General features: G+C 45.8%; 1 protein-coding gene across 3 annotated transcripts in view; it reads right to left on the bottom strand.

Moving 5' to 3' along the window:
- The window catches only part of INPP1 (inositol polyphosphate-1-phosphatase), a 130,512-nt gene extending 112,478 nt beyond the window's left edge, over positions 1–18,034 (bottom strand). The window contains exon 1 of one of the 3 annotated variants that reach the window (XM_075317762.1): positions 17,933–18,034. The gene's annotated coding sequence lies outside the window, so the exon portion shown is untranslated. Of the gene's footprint in view, positions 1–15,369; positions 15,859–17,912 lie in introns of those variants that run through there. The other 2 variants (XM_075317763.1, XM_075317761.1) reach the window with 2 other exon arrangements.
- Positions 18,035–18,312: the final 278 nt, after the last annotated feature.

Raw genomic sequence — 18,312 nt, 5'->3', positions numbered from 1 at the left:
AAGCCTAGATAGATAGATAGAAGCCTAGATAGATAGATAGAAGCCTAGATAGATAGATAGAAGCCTAGATAGATAGATAGAAGCCTAGATAGATAGATAGAAGCCTAGATAGATAGATAGAAGCCTAGATAGATAGATAGAAGCCTAGATAGATAGATAGAAGCCTAGATAGATAGATAGAAGCCTAGATAGATAGATAGAAGCCTAGATAGATAGATAGATAAAAGCCTAGATAGATAGATAGATAGAAGCCTAGATAGATAGAAGCCTAGATAGATAGATAGAAGCCTAGATAGATAGAAGCCTAGATAGATAGATAGATAGAAGCATAGATAGATAGATAGAAGCATAGATAGATAGATAGATAGAAGCCTAGATAGATAGATAGATAGAAGCCTAGATAGATAGATAAATAGATAGATAGAATCCTAGATAGATAGATAGATAGAATCCTAGACAGATAAATAGATAGATAGAATCCTAGATAGATAGAATTATAGATAGATAGAGAGAGATCGATAGATAGAGATAGAAGCCTAGATAGATAGAATCATAGATAAATTTATAGATAGATAGAGATCGATAGAGAGATAGATAGAATCATAGATAGCTAGATAGAATCATAGATAGAATCATAGATAGATAGATAGACAGACAGAGGGATAGATATAGATAGATAGATAGATAAATACTGTATCTCAATGTAGGTGAAGGAAAGAGTCAGATTCATTTGTTCCCATAAAACTACTATAGAAGAAATGAGGAAAAAAATACAAATACAATTTTTTTATTTTTTAACTTTACCACCTTGGATTCAAACCAGCAACTTTCAAAACTTGTGTCCAGCAGCCTCCTAGCTTTCCTAGCTGCTCTAGCTGTTGAGCCACTAGGATTGATGATGTGAGAGGGAGGATTTTACATAAATGAACCTACAATGCAGCCTCTTACACAGCAGATTACACTGGACACAGCTCCATTGTACACAGCAGTGTCGCTATCTCCTGTATTCTAGAGAGAGAGAGGAAAAGAGGATTTTTTTTTTCTTCTAATAAAATTACTAAAAATAATAAAAAAAATAGAATAATGTAATTTTATTACACTTTTTTATAAAATAATAAACATCACAAATCAGCAAATGACATGGACATATTTGGTGTCCCTGTAATCGTAATGACCTGAACAACACAGCGATCAGGTTATTTATGGGGATCGGTAAATGGCGGGGAAAAAAAAATGGCACAATTTATTATTTTTCTTTATTAAAACCCATAAAAAATGTAATAAAAATGTATCACCGTGTTCACACATAGCGTAAATGCTGCATTTTTTCTGCAGGTGTCCCCGCGCCACGAGCGCAATAACAATATCCTCTGATTATTGCGTGTCTGCGGTATTTTTTATGCCTTGTCACCTTATTTGATACATGTGTGTTGCTGATGTGAATCCTGAAGCTTATAAAAAGAAAGAAACACCAAATCCGCACAGTTTAGCGGCATCTTTCCACGCACCAGGAAAAGAGATTTCGTGACATCTCATCTACTTTGCTTGGACAATTAGTCCATATTCCCATGTAGTGTAAATGCTGCATTTTTTTCCTGCTGTTTTTTTGCACATTTATTCTGCTGTGTTTAATTGTCCAAGTAAAGTGGATGTGATTCCATGAAAAGATGCCGCTGAATTCTGCGGTGTTCGGGGGGGGGGTGGGGGTTTCCTCTGGAGGTTTCTATGTGGAGCTTAAAAAAATGCAGGAAAAAGCTTCTCAGTACAATAAAAACACTTAAAAACGCAGATTCACATCTGAAGCAAAAACGCATTAAATAATGGAAAAAAGGCAGAAAAAATGCAGTAAAAATGGAAAAAACAGAGAAGATAGTTATTGTGTAGTTTGGTGCAGACAGAAACAAAAAGAAACAGAATTTATGCAATGTGTGAACAAGGAATTAAAGGTACAAATAAGCAACATGTCATATAGTGACACATAGAAATATAAAAAAATTCTGACTGCTATGAATATGAATGAACAGTCCGGGACATCTGCTGAATGACCATTACTTCCAAATGGGTGTGGCTAGGGGAGTGGCTAGGGGCGTGGTCAAAATTTGCACGCCGCATACTTTGTCCCTCTTTCCTTTCTTGAAAAGTTGGGAGGTATGCCCTATAAGCCAGGCACATACTCAGAGTATCAGACCAAAAAAGAACAAGTCTAGGATTGAAGCACTTCTTGCAAACCTGATAGACTATGTGTGCACGTTGCAGATTTGGTGCAGAAATTTTCTGTAGAAAATCTGAACCTACTGGCAAAAAAAAACCATACGGAAAAATGCATGTTTTTGTGCCATCCATTTTTCTTAATGAAGTTAATGAGTGGAAGGGCAAAAAAAGGCATGAAAAAGGCACAGACGATTGACATTCTACAGATTATTTTCTGCACCAAATCTGCATAAAAAATTAATAAGTAAGCAACGTGTGCATATTACTTCAGAATTCTCATTGACTTTCCGGCATAGCTAGCATGAAGAGAGACATGCAGATTTGGGCCACAATCTGAACCAAATCTGCATAAAAACACACTGCACACACAGCCTAAGGCTATGTGCCCACGGGAGCTTGTTTGTGCGGATTTTGCCGCGGAAAACCTGTGGATTTTTCTTGAATTTCCAGATAAATCCGCAGGTTTTAGCATGTACAGTCACTCCCCATGTTATCCTATGGGACATGGGGAGTGCTGTGTCCACGCTGCTGAAAGTGCGGCTGCTGACCATGCTGCGGATGTAGGCATCCGCATGTATAATTGCATGTCAATTATTCATGCGGAATTACCTGCGGATGTCCCGGCCCTCCGCTATGGAGATAAGAGGCCGGGACGTCCGCAGGTAATTTCGCATGAATATCCGCATGTTTCCCGCAGCTATTCCGCTGTAATCTAGCAGCTAAAAATAGCTGCGGACGCCGGCGGCCAGCTGCGGGAAACATGCGCTCGTACCTGCAGATATATCCGCAGGTACGAGCGCCCGTGGGCACATAGCCTAAGGGTGTGTTGACATAACGTTTCTTTGAGGCATTTGAGTGGATCCACTTGGAAAACCTCTTGAAAAATGATCAGAAACCTGTTGAAAGCCTCTTCCAATTAATTTCTATCATAAAACGACTGACTGATCATGTATTCAGGATTTTGAGTAATTTTGTAACTGCTTCAGGTTTCCAAAAAATGCCGAGTGGTTAAAAGAAGTGACTAAATTATTCAGGTGATTTCTGCTATGAAGCTGTGCAAAACTTTTCAAGTTAATAAGAAGTCTAAAAAAACAGAAATATGCTCTCTCTCTGAAGGGGTTTTTTGTCATGCTTTTGCACCTTAAAGAACTCCCATTAAAAATTGTATCCTCTTAATATATTAGAGTCATCACATTATATAGCACTGTGTACTTACAAGTGCTCGTTTTGCCTTTATACTCATTTAATGGTGTTTTCCATTGGGTCTATGACATCACTTGATTAAAAATCCTTCTAAACAAAACCCTTCCTGTTTCTACATAAAGTTTAGACATAATGAGCTAGTCTGTTTTTAATGATGTGATGTCAGACCTGATTAATATGTAGAAATACGAAGTCCCACTTACCTACATGAATCATCTTTAGAACTACAAACCCAGACCACTGAAAACACTTTGTAGTTCTAATGATGACTCATGCAGGGAATGGACTTCCTGTTTCTACATAGAACTTAGAAGGACTGAGCTAGTCTTTTCTTTAATCACGTGATGTCATAGACCAAATAGATAAAATAGAAGAATTAACTGCTATAGAATAGGATGATTACAATATATTAAGAGAATCAAATTTTGATGGAAGCGCTTTAACAAATCTTACAAAACATTTGTGCATGAGGTGGATGGGGTCATGTCTTCTAAACATAAGCAAAGGTAATTAAACATTTGTTAAAAATGGGGAGGTGATATGGGGGATGACTTAGGAGTGATCTTGGGTCCATCTGTTGAAAGTGGGAGGTCTGTCCATGAAGTGAGTCATGTACCTGGGTGTTAATCTTATCAGCTTGAATTCCCAAATTTGAATTTCCTTGTTCTTAAAATTACTTTTTAGTATTAAAAGGGAACCTGTCAGGTCCCCTATGCCCTAGTCACAGCCTAATTAGCATAGGAACAGTGGAGTCTATAAATGCTATTTTTAAACGGTGATTTGAGTGAATAACATGGTAGCACAAGACCCACTCCCATTTATCTTAAATAAAGACACCAAAACACAAAATAATGTTAGAAGAAAAAGACCGTGGTGTTTATTAAGGGACTAGCTGTAGTACATGGGTGTTGCCCGGGATAGTAACTGTCTCTAATAATAATTAATAATTTTATTCATTTATATCATAGTATCATAGTTTTTAAGGTTGAAAGGAGACTCTAAGTCCATCTAGTTCAACCCGTAGCCTAACATGTTGATCCAGAGGAAGGCAAAAAAAACCCCAATGTGGCAAACAAGTTCCAATGGGGAAAAAATTTCCTTCCTGACTCCACATCCGGCAATCAGACTAGTTCCCTGGATCAATACCCTGTCATAAAATCTAATATACATAACTGGTAATATTATATTTTTCAAGAAAGGCATCCAGGCTCTGCTTAAATGTTAGTAGTGAATCACTCATTACAACATCATGCGGCAGAGAGTTCCATAGTCTCACTGCTCGTACAGTAAAGAATCCTCGTCTGTGATTATGATTAAACCTTCTTTCCTCAAGACGTAGCGGATGCCCCCGTGTTCCAGTCGCAGGCCTAACTGTAAAAAGATCTTTGGAAAGGTCTCTGTACTGTCCCCTCATATATTTATACATTGTGATTAGATCCCCCCTAAGCCTTCGTTTTTCCAAACTAAATAACCCCAAGTTTAATAACCTGTCTTGGTATTGCAGCCCACCCATTCCTCTAATAATCTTGGTCGCTCTTCTCTGCACCCTCTCCAGTTCAGCTATGTCCTTCTTATATATCGGTGACCAGAATTGTACACAGTATTCTAAGTGCGGTCGCACTAGTGACTTGTACAGAGGTAGAACTATATTTTTTTCATGAACACTTATACCTCTTTTAATACATCCCATTATTTTATTAGCCCTGGCAGCAGTTGCCTGACACTGTCCACTAAAGTGAAGTTTACCATCCACCCATACACCCAAGTCTTTTTCTGTGTCTGTTTTACCCAGTGTTCTACAATTAAGTACATAATCATAAATGTTATTTCCTCTACCCAAGTGCATGACCTTACATTTATCTACATTAAACTTCAATTGCCACTTCTCAGCCCAATCCTCCAATTTACATAAATCTCCCTGTAATATAAAATTATCCTCCTCTGTATTGATTACCCTGCAGAGTTTAGTATCATCTGCAAATATTGAAATTCTACTCCGCATGCCCCCAACAAGGTCATTTATAAATATGTTGAAAAGAAGCGGGCCCAATACTGACCCCTGTGGTACCCCACTATGAACTGAGACCCAGTCCGAGTACGTACCATTAATAACCACCCTTTGTTTCCTATCACTGAGCCAGTTTTTAACCCAGTTACACATATTTTCCCCTATCCCCATTATTCTCATTTTATGTACCAACCTTTTGTGTGGCACCGTATCAAAAGCTTTTGAAAAGTCCATATACACAACATCCACTGCATTTCCCTGGTCCAGGCTTGAACTTACCTCTTCATAGAAGCTGATCAAATTAGTTTGACAGGATCGATCCCTCAAAAACCCATGTTGATACTCTGTCATAAGGTTATTTTTCTTGAGATACTCCAGTATAGCATCTCTCAAGAAACCCTATTAATTCCACAGCGCTTTACATACATTTGCAACACTGTCCCCATTGGGGTTCACAATCTAGAGTCCCTATCTGTATGTCTTTGGAGTGTGGGAGGAAACCGGAGTACGCGGAGGAAACCCACGCAAACACGGGGAGAACATACAAACTCATTGCAGATGGTGTCCTTGGTGGGATATGAACCCAGGACCCCAGCGCTGCAAGACTGCAGTGCTAACCACTGAGCCACCGTGCCGCCCATGTCTCTCTGTCTCTCTCCCAGTCTGTGTCTGACTCTTTCCCCGTGTCTGACTCTTTCCCTATCTGCCTGTCTCTTTCTGTCTTTATTTTCCTATCTGTCTCTGTCTGTCTCTTTCCCTGTGTGCCTCTTTCTCTGTCTATGCCTGTCTGTCTCTCAGTCTGTGTCTGTCTGTGTCTGTCTCTCCACCGACATCATATTATCTCACACATAAGCTTCTTATACTATGACTGTCGTTTGTTCCTATAGCAACCAATCACAGCTCCTATTAATAGCCTGTAGCTCACAGCTCCATTCACTTTAACAGAGGCAATTTTTTTGGAGAGTAACTGTAAAACGCGGGGTTAAATTTTCTTGTCAAAACATAGTCTGACGTTCCCTGAGTCACATGAGGCATCTGTGCAAAATTTTGTGATTGTAAATGCGATGGTGCGGATTCCAATAGCGGACACACAAACAAACACATACACTCAGCTTTATATATTAGATTACTAAAATCCAATAAATATAATTAAACGATAAATATTCCAATATAAAACATGACGATTACCATAAATGATGACCAAATCCACCCAGCAACTAGAGCTGGGCAATTATCCCAGTAATAAGCAACACGACAAAACCTAACAATCCAAGGGGCGGGTGCTTCTTCTTTCTTGATCTTACGGCGACTGACAGCTGACCCCGCAAAACCGGCCTTTAAATAGTGTCCTCTTCCTGCACTTTTTGCTGACAGCCAATGAACAGTCCAGAAAAGCCCGCTCAAATACAACTGGCATAAATAAACTGGACATAACCTGCTCGTGGAATACCACAGCTGACTGAAGAAACCTTTAACCCTTTCATAACCATAGAGAAGCATTAAACATTTTAATACACAAATAAATCATAGTCAAAAGAGGGGGTCTATGTAACCATGTGTCCCCCATGCTACAGAGCTACGAGGGGCCCTGGCATTATACAGGACTGAGTAGACAGGGAATTTAGTCATACAGATACGAATGCTACTGGGTTGGAGGGCATAGGGGACTGACAGGTTTCCTAAGACTTTTAAATCTGTCATACTGTATCCCGAGCCAGAGAAATGTTTTCCCATAGGTGTGCCCGGCTCATTCCTTATAGTGTCTTTATGTGATCAATGCGGCCATTCAGGGGTACGGATCAGGAGTCACCTCACACCCGAAAGGAAGATGAAGCCACGGGAAAAAAGAATGACAAGCACAGCAGTTGGCAGGGTTCCAATAGATGTGTGGGGGGTTTGCTTATTTATTGTAAATGTTAAGACCACCATGGGACCATTCTCTTTCACTAATAAAAAGTATTGAACAGTTGGAGGAACAAACCCACACATTTTAAATCAGATGAAGTATTAATATATATATCTTGAAAATCGAGTGTGAGGCCCTATACACTTCCCAAGAGGGAACAACCAAGGAAATGCAATAGTCCTTACATGCTGTGGATCCCTATATATACACCGCCTCATAATATTCTATTGACACAAGTGCGTGAGAAACTGGCTAGCACATGACCACCAGTGGGCAAGTTGCTTCATCAGATAATTTAGTGAAATCTTCCCAGAAGTCAACAATCTGAAATCAAAAGCCAAAAAACGTCAAGGTTAAGCCCAGAAAATTCCTGCTTTATTTCACCCCCTAAGTGCTACTACTAATACAAGTTCCCTGCCCCTTGTCATACACGTAGCAGCCCCCATCATCTTCTGTGACCTGCCGGATGGCTCCAGTGTGTGCTGTGAGGCCTTAGGTCACTACTAAATACAATAACTTACAAGTTTTGCCAAATTATATACACTTCCCCACCTGAGTGGTAAAGCTTCTATACCAGAACTAATCACACAAAATCTGATGTTGGTATTCAGATTAAAGAAGCTCAAGAAGTCAAAGATATTAAAAAATTATTTTTTATTGAAAATGGCCCTCCACCCTAACACACGCCCCCCGAAGAAGAAGTGGCGAAACACGTGTTGGGGTTGCAGGACGTGGATATCAGGTCTCCAGTAAGTAATATGCTAGCGGTTTGTCTTTTGTGGTAGACATGTGGATTTGTCATAAGTCATAACTTGAGCAACTAGTTTGCTATATTATGTGAAAAAATGCAGGAATGTTCTGCCACATGTCTATAATACAATAGATTTAACTGGGCAATTACAAGCCCCATACTGGCATATAGCTTATCCATATATATAATTGCCTTAGTCTGTCTGTCTGTCTGTCTGTCTGTCTGTCTGTCTGTCTGTCTGTCTGTCTGTCTGTCTGTCTGTCTGTCTCCAAAATTGTGTCCTTACAGTGACAACCAGCACCGCCCCCCCCCCCCCCATGGATTGGCCCGCTCACCTCGGCCTGGCCCCGTCCCCCGCATGGATTGGCCGCTCGCCACAGCCCTCCGCATGCATCGCTCACTCCCGCTCACCTCGGCCTGGCCCCGCCCCACGCATGGATTGGCCGCCCGCAACAGCCCTCCGCACGCATCCGCCACTCCAGCGTACACCGGCTCCCGGTACACATGTGCAGGGAGCCGACATACGCTGACGCCTCGCCCGCTCACCCCCGCCGGACATAACTTTGCGATGCTGGGATCGTGACGGAGGCGGTGTATGCTGGTAACCATGACACACATCGCGTAACTATAGGAAGCGCTTCCCTTAGTTACCCTATGTGTAGCATGGTTACCAGCGTACACTGGCTCCCGGTACACATGTGCAGGGAGCCGGCATACGCTGACGCCTCGCCTGCTCGGCCCCGTCCCCGGCACACGTTGGCACGCTCGGCCCCGCCCCCGGCGGCCCCAGCATGGTGGATGGAGCACGATGGGGGGTGTGCAGCATAGAGCACGATGGGGGGTGTGCAGCATAGAGCACAATGGGGGGTGTGCAGCATAGAGCACAATGGGGGGTGTGCAGCATAGAGCACAATGGGGGGTGTGCAGCATAGAGCACAATGGGGGGTGTGCAGCATAGAGCACGATGGGGAGTGTGCAGCATAGAGCACGATGGGGGGTGTGCAGCATAGAGCACGATGGGGGGTGTGCAGCATAGAGCACGATGGGGAGTGTGCAGCATAGAGCACGATGGGGGGTGTGCAGCATAGAGCACGATGGGGGGGTGCAGCATGGAACACGATGGGGGGGTGCAGCATGGAACACGATGGGGGGGGGTGCAGCATGGAACACGATGGGGGGGGGTGCAGCATGGAACACGATGGGGGGGGTGCAGCATGGAACACGATGGGGGGGGTGCAGCATGGAACACGATGGGGGGTGCAGCATGGAACACGATGGGGGGTGCAGCATGGAACACGATGGGGGGTGCAGCATGGAACACGATGGGGGGTGCAGCATGGAACACGATGGGGGGTGCAGCATGGAACACGATGGGGGGGTGCAGCATGGAACACGATGGGGGGGTGCAGCATGGAACACGATGGGGGGGTGCAGCATGGAACACGATGGGGGGGTGCAGCATGGAACACGATGGGGGGGTGCAGCATGGAACACGATGGGGGGGTGCAGCATGGAACACGATGGGGGGGGTGCAGCATGGAACACGATGGGGGGGGTGCAGCATGGAACACGATGGGGGGGGTGCAGCATGGAACACGATGGGGGGGGTGCAGCATGGAACACGATGGGGGGGGTGCAGCATGGAACATGATGGGGGGGGGGTGCAGCATGGAACACGATGGGGGGGGTGCAGCATGGAACATGATGGGGGGGTGCAGCATGGAACACGATGGGGGGGGGGGGGTGCAGCATGGACGATGGACACAATACCCAACACACAAACACCGCGGCATACACAAATATAAGCACATACCGCGCAACACACACACATTGCACAAAACATACCTCCCCCCAAAACACACACGCACCCCACAGCCACACCCACACAAACCGCCCAACACACACAGCACAACACACACAACACTGCAGACACACAGCACTCCACAAACAACGCAACACACACAACACAACACACAAATAACACCGCTCTCACACACCCCCACACCCAGACAACACCCAGAACATTTACAGCGCCCTACACAAACACTTGGCAACTACACACAACATCTATATATATAACAAAAATCATACATTACCTACACAATACGTAGATTCTAGAATACCCGATGCATTAGAATCGGGCCACCTTCTAGTCTATATATATATAATTGCCTTACTCTGTCTGTCTGTCTTGCTCCAAAATTGTGTCGTTACAGTGACAAACAGCGGATTGGCCGCTGGGCTCGGCATGGCCCCGCCCCTCGCACGGATTGGCCGCTCGGCCTGGCCCCGCCCCCGCACGGATTGGCCAATCGCCCCGGCCCCTTGCACGTATTGGGTGCTTGGCCAGGCCCCGCCCCCTCACACATTAGATGCTCGCCCTGGCCCCGCCCCCCACACGCATTCCCCGAACCCACACGGAGACGCCCGACTCCCAGGTGCCGAGCCCCCCCCGCACGGATTGGCCGCTCGGCTCAGCCTGGCCCCACCCCATGCACGGATTGGCCTCTCGCCCCGGCCCCCTGCATGTGTTGGGCGCTCGACCAGGCCCCGCCCCCTCACGCATTGGATGCTCGCCCTGGCCCTGCCCCCCGCACGCATTCCCCGAACCCACACGGAGACGCCCGACTCCCAGGTGCCGAGCCCCCCGCACGGATTGGCCGCTCGGATCGGCCTGGCCCCGCCCCCTGCACAGATTGGCCTCTTGCCCCGGCCCCCTGCACGTATTGGATGCTCGCCCTGGCCCCGCCCCCCGCACGCATTTTCTGAACCCACACGGAGACGCCCGACTCCCAGGTGACTGCTGCAGCCCCGGAAGCCCACACCGGCAGGACTAAGTGGAGAAAAGCCACTAGCTTACCCCGCCTGCTGGCACACGTGTGCCGGAGCCGGCGTAGGCTGGTAACTATAGTACACATCGGGTAACTATTGAAACCGCTTTCCTTAGTTACCCGATGTAACTAGCTTACCCCGGCTCCCGCACACGTCAGCACTGTCGCTTTTAATAGTTACCTTTTCTCCACTTTTTCGGCGTGCTCCCGTGCACTGTGTACACTACAGTTGCCGCGCGACAAGCTCCGACCACATGTCATGTGACCAGGAAGTTGCGGCGCAGCCACTGTCCTGTACGCAGTGTACGACTGCTTTCAGACGTCCGTGTCACACATAGCACACATGCATGTATATACACACACAGCAGACACACATGATAAACCGAGCGTATACACACATACCGCACATACATGTATGTACACACACACACACTCTGCTGTACACTCACCCAGCAATGCGGTCCCCGGCTCTGAAGTCCCCAGCGCTGTTCCTGCTTCCAGCTCCTAAGGGCACTGAATATTCAGTGAGTATAATAAGCAGTGATAAGGAGCGGGAGGCAGCAGAGCCGGAGACAGCATCGCTGGAGAGAGGTAAATATAGAAAATATTTTTATTAAAAGCAAAACCTATGGAAAAAAAATGCTGCGCGCACTATGCGGATTGTGACAGCTGCATGTTTTGCTGCGGGATTCCCACAGCGAAAACAATTGCATGTCACTTCTTTTCCGCAGGTAGCTGCACGATTTCACTCCATTGACTGCAATGTAATCGTGAAATCCCGCAGGGAATAACGCAGGCAGCAAATTCTGTGCGGTTCATTGCGTTTTCCTGCGTTATTCCCTGCGATATTTTGCGGTTTACCTGCGGAAATGTTCATCGCTGCCCTGCGGTTTGCAGGGAAGTGATGTCAATATGACAGGAAGAGGAAGCGGAGCAGAGAGTAATCACACACAGAGACATATAGAATACACACTTCACATCACACAGACACAGAATACACACACACATCACACTCACACACAGACACAGACATATAGAATACACACAGAAATCAAACGGACATATATAAAAAAAAAAACACGTGGGCTCCACTGTATTTTTACCGTCCAGCCGCGGTAAACACACAGCGGCGGACCGGTATTCTCAGGCTGGGGAGAGCGAGGGACAGCGTTAATGTACCCCCCCCTCCCACAGTCGAGAATATCAGCCCGCAGCTGCTCCGGGACTGTCGCATCCATTATGCGGCGGTCCCGGAGTGTCCCCGGCTCTTCCAGACGCCGTGATGCGGTGGCAGTCCATGTAATAAAAAGTTAAATGACAGCGCATCGCCGCCATTTTAGACCCGGCTTTTAATCATGGCAGTGCCTATGAGACAGCTTTCATGATTAAAACCCGTAATTAAAGTGAATAAAAACAAACACCGAAAAAATCCTTTATTTTAAATAAAACAAAAAGCTCCTCTTTCACCCGTTTATTAAGCCTCCCAAAACACACAGCTCCGACGTAATCCACGTCCTCCGATGCCTGCATCCAGCTGCGACTGACAACAGCGCTGAATGAATGCAGCCTCGCAGGGAGCCTGTAGAGGTAATTACAGGTCATTTCCCACGGCCGGTAATATAAGCACACTACCGCCCGGGAGAAATGCAGCGTGTCAATCTGTCCTCTGTCTAGCTATCCCTCTATTTCAGAAGGATTTTTTTTTTCTTTTTCAATGTGCTTTATTGCATTGAATGCATTAAAACACATGTACCAATCCGCACGCGGCAAAACCGCGAATAATACCGCTGTAAAGCCGCCGCAAACCGCATGTGGTTTTTGGGTGCGGTTTGCTGCGGTTTTTTACCGCAGGTGCCGTAATCTTTCAGACCCTGCGGAATTTTCTTTAGAAAATTCCATTTTCCAGTGCGCACAGGGCCTAATACTTACCTTTTCTCCACTTTGTCGGCGCGCTCCCGTGCACTGTGTACACTACAGTTGCCGTGCGACAAGCTCCAATCACATGTTATGTGACCAGGAAGTTGCGGCGCAGCCACTGTCCTGTACATAGTGTACGGCTGCCTTCAGACGTCCGTGTCACACATAGCACACATGCATGTATATACACACACAGAAGACACACATGGATACACCGAGCGCTTACACACATACCGCACATGCATGTACACACACACACACACACACACACACTCTGCTGTACACTCACCCAGCAATGCGGTCCCCGGCTCTGAAGTCCCCAGCGCTGTTCCTGCTTCCAGCTCCTCAGGGCACTGAATATTCAGTGAGTATAATGAGCAGCGATAAGGAGCGGGAGAGAGCATCTCTGGAGAGAGGTAAATATAGAAAATATTTTCATTAAAAAGACCCATATTTTCTCCGGTATGTTTTACACTGATGTCGCACGGATCACAATAGTGTGCGATCCATGTGACATCCGTGCTGCCGGAGATGCCTGCGTGTGTGCGTGCGGGGTCATGAAAAGTCACATGGTCCGTGAGCAAACACGGTCGTGTGAGGCACATCAGAGAAAAACATGGGTACGTGTGACATCCGTGTTACAAAACGCATGTCACACGTACCTAAAACACGGACGTCTGAAACCAGCCTACGGCAGAGCGCCGGATCCGACAAAGTGGAGAAAAGCTGGATGTGTGAAACCACTAGCTTACCCCGGCTCCTGGCACACGTGTGCCGGAGCAGGCGTAGGCTGGTAACCATGGTACACATCGGATAACTATAGAAACCGCTTTGCTTAGTTACCCAATGTGTAACATGGTTACTAGCTTACCCCGGCTCTCGGCACACGTGTGCCGGAGCCAGCGTATGCTGTTAACAAGTGTACACATTGGGTAACTATGGAAACCGCTTTGCATAGTTACCCGATGTGTACCATGGTTACTAGCTTACCCCGGCTCCCTGCCCATTCAGATCGTTGGTCTCCCACTGTCAAACACGCCGATGCGTGCTGCACAGCAGACCAACAAGCAAAAAATAAACCAGCACGGTCGCTTTGCATAGTTTCCCAATGTGTACCATAGTTATCAGCTTACCGACGTACGCTGGTAACAAATGGTACACAATCCTGTAACTATGGAAAGCGCTTTCGTTAGTTACCCAATGTGTAGCATGGTTACCACCTTACCCCCGGCTCCTGGCACACGTGTGCTTGAGCCGGCGTACGCTGGTAACCATGGTACACATCGGGTAACTAAGCAAAGCGCTTTGCATACTTACTCGATTGTGTAACATGGTTACCAGTGTATTACCAGTGTACGCCGGCTCCCTACCCATTCAGATTGATGGTCTCCCACTGCTGCACAGCGGGAGACCAACGAGCAAGAAATGAACCATCATTATTCAAGACTTGATGATTATATTATTATTCAATCTGCTAACCTACATACACATTCTAGACTACCCGATACGTTAGAATCAGGTCACCTTCTAGTAGTATATAAATACTCTGATCTTTTTGGTACAATTTTTTGTGATGCAAGATAAGCAGAAGGAAGAATTGCTAGGTATATGAATTGATATGCAGATTTCAGTGAGGAACTACAAGTCCCACATTACCCTGCAATATAAATATTCTAGTCAGCGATTTTGTTCAAATGATGAATTTTGCATTACTAATACATTGTATGGTTTGCTGCTATGATTATTATTATTGCTGAATAATTGTATAGAGGAGATATACTTATTTTTCATAGCTGCTATGACATGTACTATATATACTTTTATAAAGTGAGCTGATACTTTCACTAAGTGATCTGAGACTAAATGCTGATATGGGATATTTATTGTGTGACCCTTTTCACCATGTCCTTGGGTTCTATATTGTGGAATCATAATTTATTTTAAAAAATATTTTTTAAAATAATCTGACTTCTTGAGCTTCTTTAATCTGAATACCAACATCAGATTTTGTGTGATTAGTTCTAAATACAAGTCTATGAGGGCTTGTGACTATTCACTCTGACATTGTCAGTAATAAGCGGCGGACACAAGGCGGTGTAGCAGGGCCTGATCAGCACCGGGAAGTGCAGAAGACAGCAACTAAATATTTTACTAGGGAAATGGAACATGGAGTAGTAATAGCACTGCAGAGGAAAAAAAAAAAAAAGCTGAGCTGTGCTTTGATGCACGGTTCATATCATAGATTTTGATTGATTTTTATTGACTAAGGGAAACCACATTATTTTTTCGTATCTTTATCTTAATACTTTGAAAAGGAGGAAATTCAATCTTCTAGAATTTGTGAATATCTGTATGCTAGCCCCTACTGGGTACTTGCACCTCTGATTATTTGAGAACATATTCTATATACTGCAATACTACTCTATTGCAGTATATAGATATATTATTGATCTCCTATGAAGGTGCGTGACTGGCTGGACTTCATAGGAGGACAAAGATGGCAGTAATGGGACATGGAAAAGTAGAATGGAAAGGCACTCACCGAGTTTATAGTGTCCAAAAATCCTTTATTCCATTATTAGATAAAACAGTGTAGGCAATGGGGGATGGGGGGTGCACGAGGCACATCGGACCACGGCCGTTTTGCGTCTCCATACGATGCTTCTGCGGGTCCACACACTGTGATGCAGTTTCCTGTTCTATTAGCCCGCACCATGCCTGGCAGCTAATAGCTGTGACAGCCAGAATCTGCCTTTAAGGCAATGTTCACATGGCAGTATTTCACATCAGTGTTTGTAAGCCAAAACCAGGAGAGGGTAAAATATGCATAACTGGTGCCCAAGTTTCTATCAAAGCTTTTCTCTGATTTTCCACTCTTGAGTTTACTTACAAATATGGAGGTAAAATACTGAACATGGTCTGAGGGTATGTTAACACGTTGGCAGTAAAATAGCTGCTTCCAAAAAGCAAGTTTTGCTGTGTTTTTGGTGTGTCATTAGCACATGTTTAAAGTTAAAGGGAACCTGTCATCAGAAATTTTGCACTAAACCTAAAAGATTCCCCCTCTGCAGCTCCTGGGCTGCATTCTAGCAATGTTCCTGTTGTTTGTGCCCCCTTTCTGACCAAAATAAAGACTTTGTAAAGTGGTACCTTTTTGTATTCAGATCTTGATAATGGTACACAGGGGCGGGCTCTCTGGTGGCCGTTAGTCTGCCTCCTGTCGCTTTAGGCCGTCCCCCATCGCGCAATTTCAAAGAGGTGACGTGAGGTAAGCTGGCCAGCACTTGCGCAGAACGGTGGAGGTGGCGGTGAAAACGCGACCACGAGATTATGGGCGGGTACTTGCTGATGAAAGTCACAGCGCCGCCCATAATCTCGTGCATGCAAAATACGTCACCAGCGGTCACACTGCACACTCCTGCGAGAGTGGCACGGCGCATGCGCGAGATTATGGGCGGCCATATCGCGCATGCGCCGTGCCACTCTCATGGGACTGCAATGTGCAGTGTGACCGCTGGTGATGTGTTGCGCATGCGTGAGATTATGGGCAGCCATAATCTCGCGCATGCGCCGTGCCACTCTCGCGGGACTGCAATGTGCAGTGTGACCGCTAGTGACGTTTTGCGCATGCGCGAGATTATGGGCGGCGCTGTGACATTCATCAGAAAGTACCCGCCCATAATCTCGTGGTCGCACTTTCACCGCCGCCTCCACCATACTGCGCAAGCGCTGGCCAGCTTACTTCACGTCACCTCTTTGAAATTGCGCGATGGGGGGACGGCCTAAAGCGACAGGAGGCAGACTAACGGTCACCAGAGAGCCCGCCCCTGTGTACCATTATCAAGATCTGAATACAAAAAAGGTACAACTTTACAAATTCTTTATTTTGGTCAGAAAGGGGCACATAAACAACAGGAACCTCTCCAGAATGCAGCCCAGGAGCTGCAGAGGGGGAATCTTTTAGGTTTAGTGCAAAATTTCTGATGACAGGTTCCCTTTAAAGTCATTCACCCCAAACACAGCAAAAAAACAAAAAACAACAATGTGTTTGCACTCATTGCTTTCAATGGTGAAAAAGGCTGCAAATAAAAAAAATATATACAAGCTGTTAACCTGTTAAATGCTACCGTCAATCCTTGACAACAGCATTTACAGCATGCGGCATGAGGGTGCGCCATCCCACTTCTCATTGCCCTCTCCAGCCACGTGATGATGCCATGTCTGTGGCCAGGCTTCAAATGAAAGCAGGATTGTTTATATAGGAATAACGTATTGCTGTATACAGGAGAGGCCATAAGGCCGGAGTCACACTTGCGAGTGCCTTGCGTGTAACTCGCGTGAGTCTCTCATTGAATTACCTGGTACGACTGTACACTCTCCGGACAGGAGCATCTTCTCAGCTGCATAGAGATACATGCAACCGACCCGCTCCTGTGAACAGCCGTGGCGGGTAATTCAATGAGAAACTCACGCGAGTTACACGCAAGGCACTCGCAAGTGTGATACTGGCCTTAGATGATAAAACGCTCAAGTCGGGACTAAAACACAAGAAAAATAAAATAGAACACACCCCTCAAATCCCACGGTTTTCCACCATTAAACTAACTCACACATTTGCTATCATTGGGGTCATGAAGGTCCGATCAATCAGAATGATTTGAAAAACCCAATCAGTATTCAGGAGACCACACAAAGAGAAAAACACAATCAAAGACACCAAAATCGCAGGTTATTTCTGGTTGTCACAACAGTACAAAAATACAATAAGATCACAGTGACGGAGCAATCCAGAGCGGTAACAATAAACTCATCCAAAGCCCCGACACAGCTGGATCCACAGAGAAAAACAGCATCAATGTCAGAAAAGGACAACAAACGGAGGAGATCTGGGAATGCGGTGATCGCACTGCCCCGGGGTCACTGTCACTACACAACGCCAGAAAATAACGTTACGGAGTAAAGAAAGCAAGAGGACACTCAGCACACGGGATAGTGAAGCCGTAGCGCCGGGCTCCGACAGGCCTATAATTCATGGAACACTGCAGCGCACATAATGTCAGTGCCCTGCTCACAGAGGCCGCGCACCGAGCGCACACAAGGCTCACCGGACCATCCAGCTCATAGAATGACTCAGCGTCAGCGCCGACTCCTGACCTCTACGAAGTAGGTCTGCGCATGCCCGTAAACTATCATACCTCTGGATAACCGCGTCCCTAGAGATCTGAAACTACGCATGCGCGCGCTTGCTCACTGGCGTAAGAAGACTCCGGTGGCTATAGTACTGGACAATCACTAGGACATGCAAATCAAAGGCACGGGCGTGTCACCTACACATGCGCAGGAAGGGGTTACAGAGGCAAAAGTATATAGCGGCAAAGAAGCCTGAGAATCACTGGTGACGTGCCCACATCCCTGAGAATCACTGGTGACGTGCCCACAGCCCTGAGAATCACTGGTGACGTGCCCACAGCCCTGAGAATCACTG

This window comes from Anomaloglossus baeobatrachus, chromosome 7, assembly GCF_048569485.1.
Source record: "Anomaloglossus baeobatrachus isolate aAnoBae1 chromosome 7, aAnoBae1.hap1, whole genome shotgun sequence".
NCBI classification, from domain to species: domain Eukaryota; kingdom Metazoa; phylum Chordata; class Amphibia; order Anura; family Aromobatidae; genus Anomaloglossus; species Anomaloglossus baeobatrachus.
This window is presented reverse-complemented; position numbering and strand designations above follow the sequence as displayed.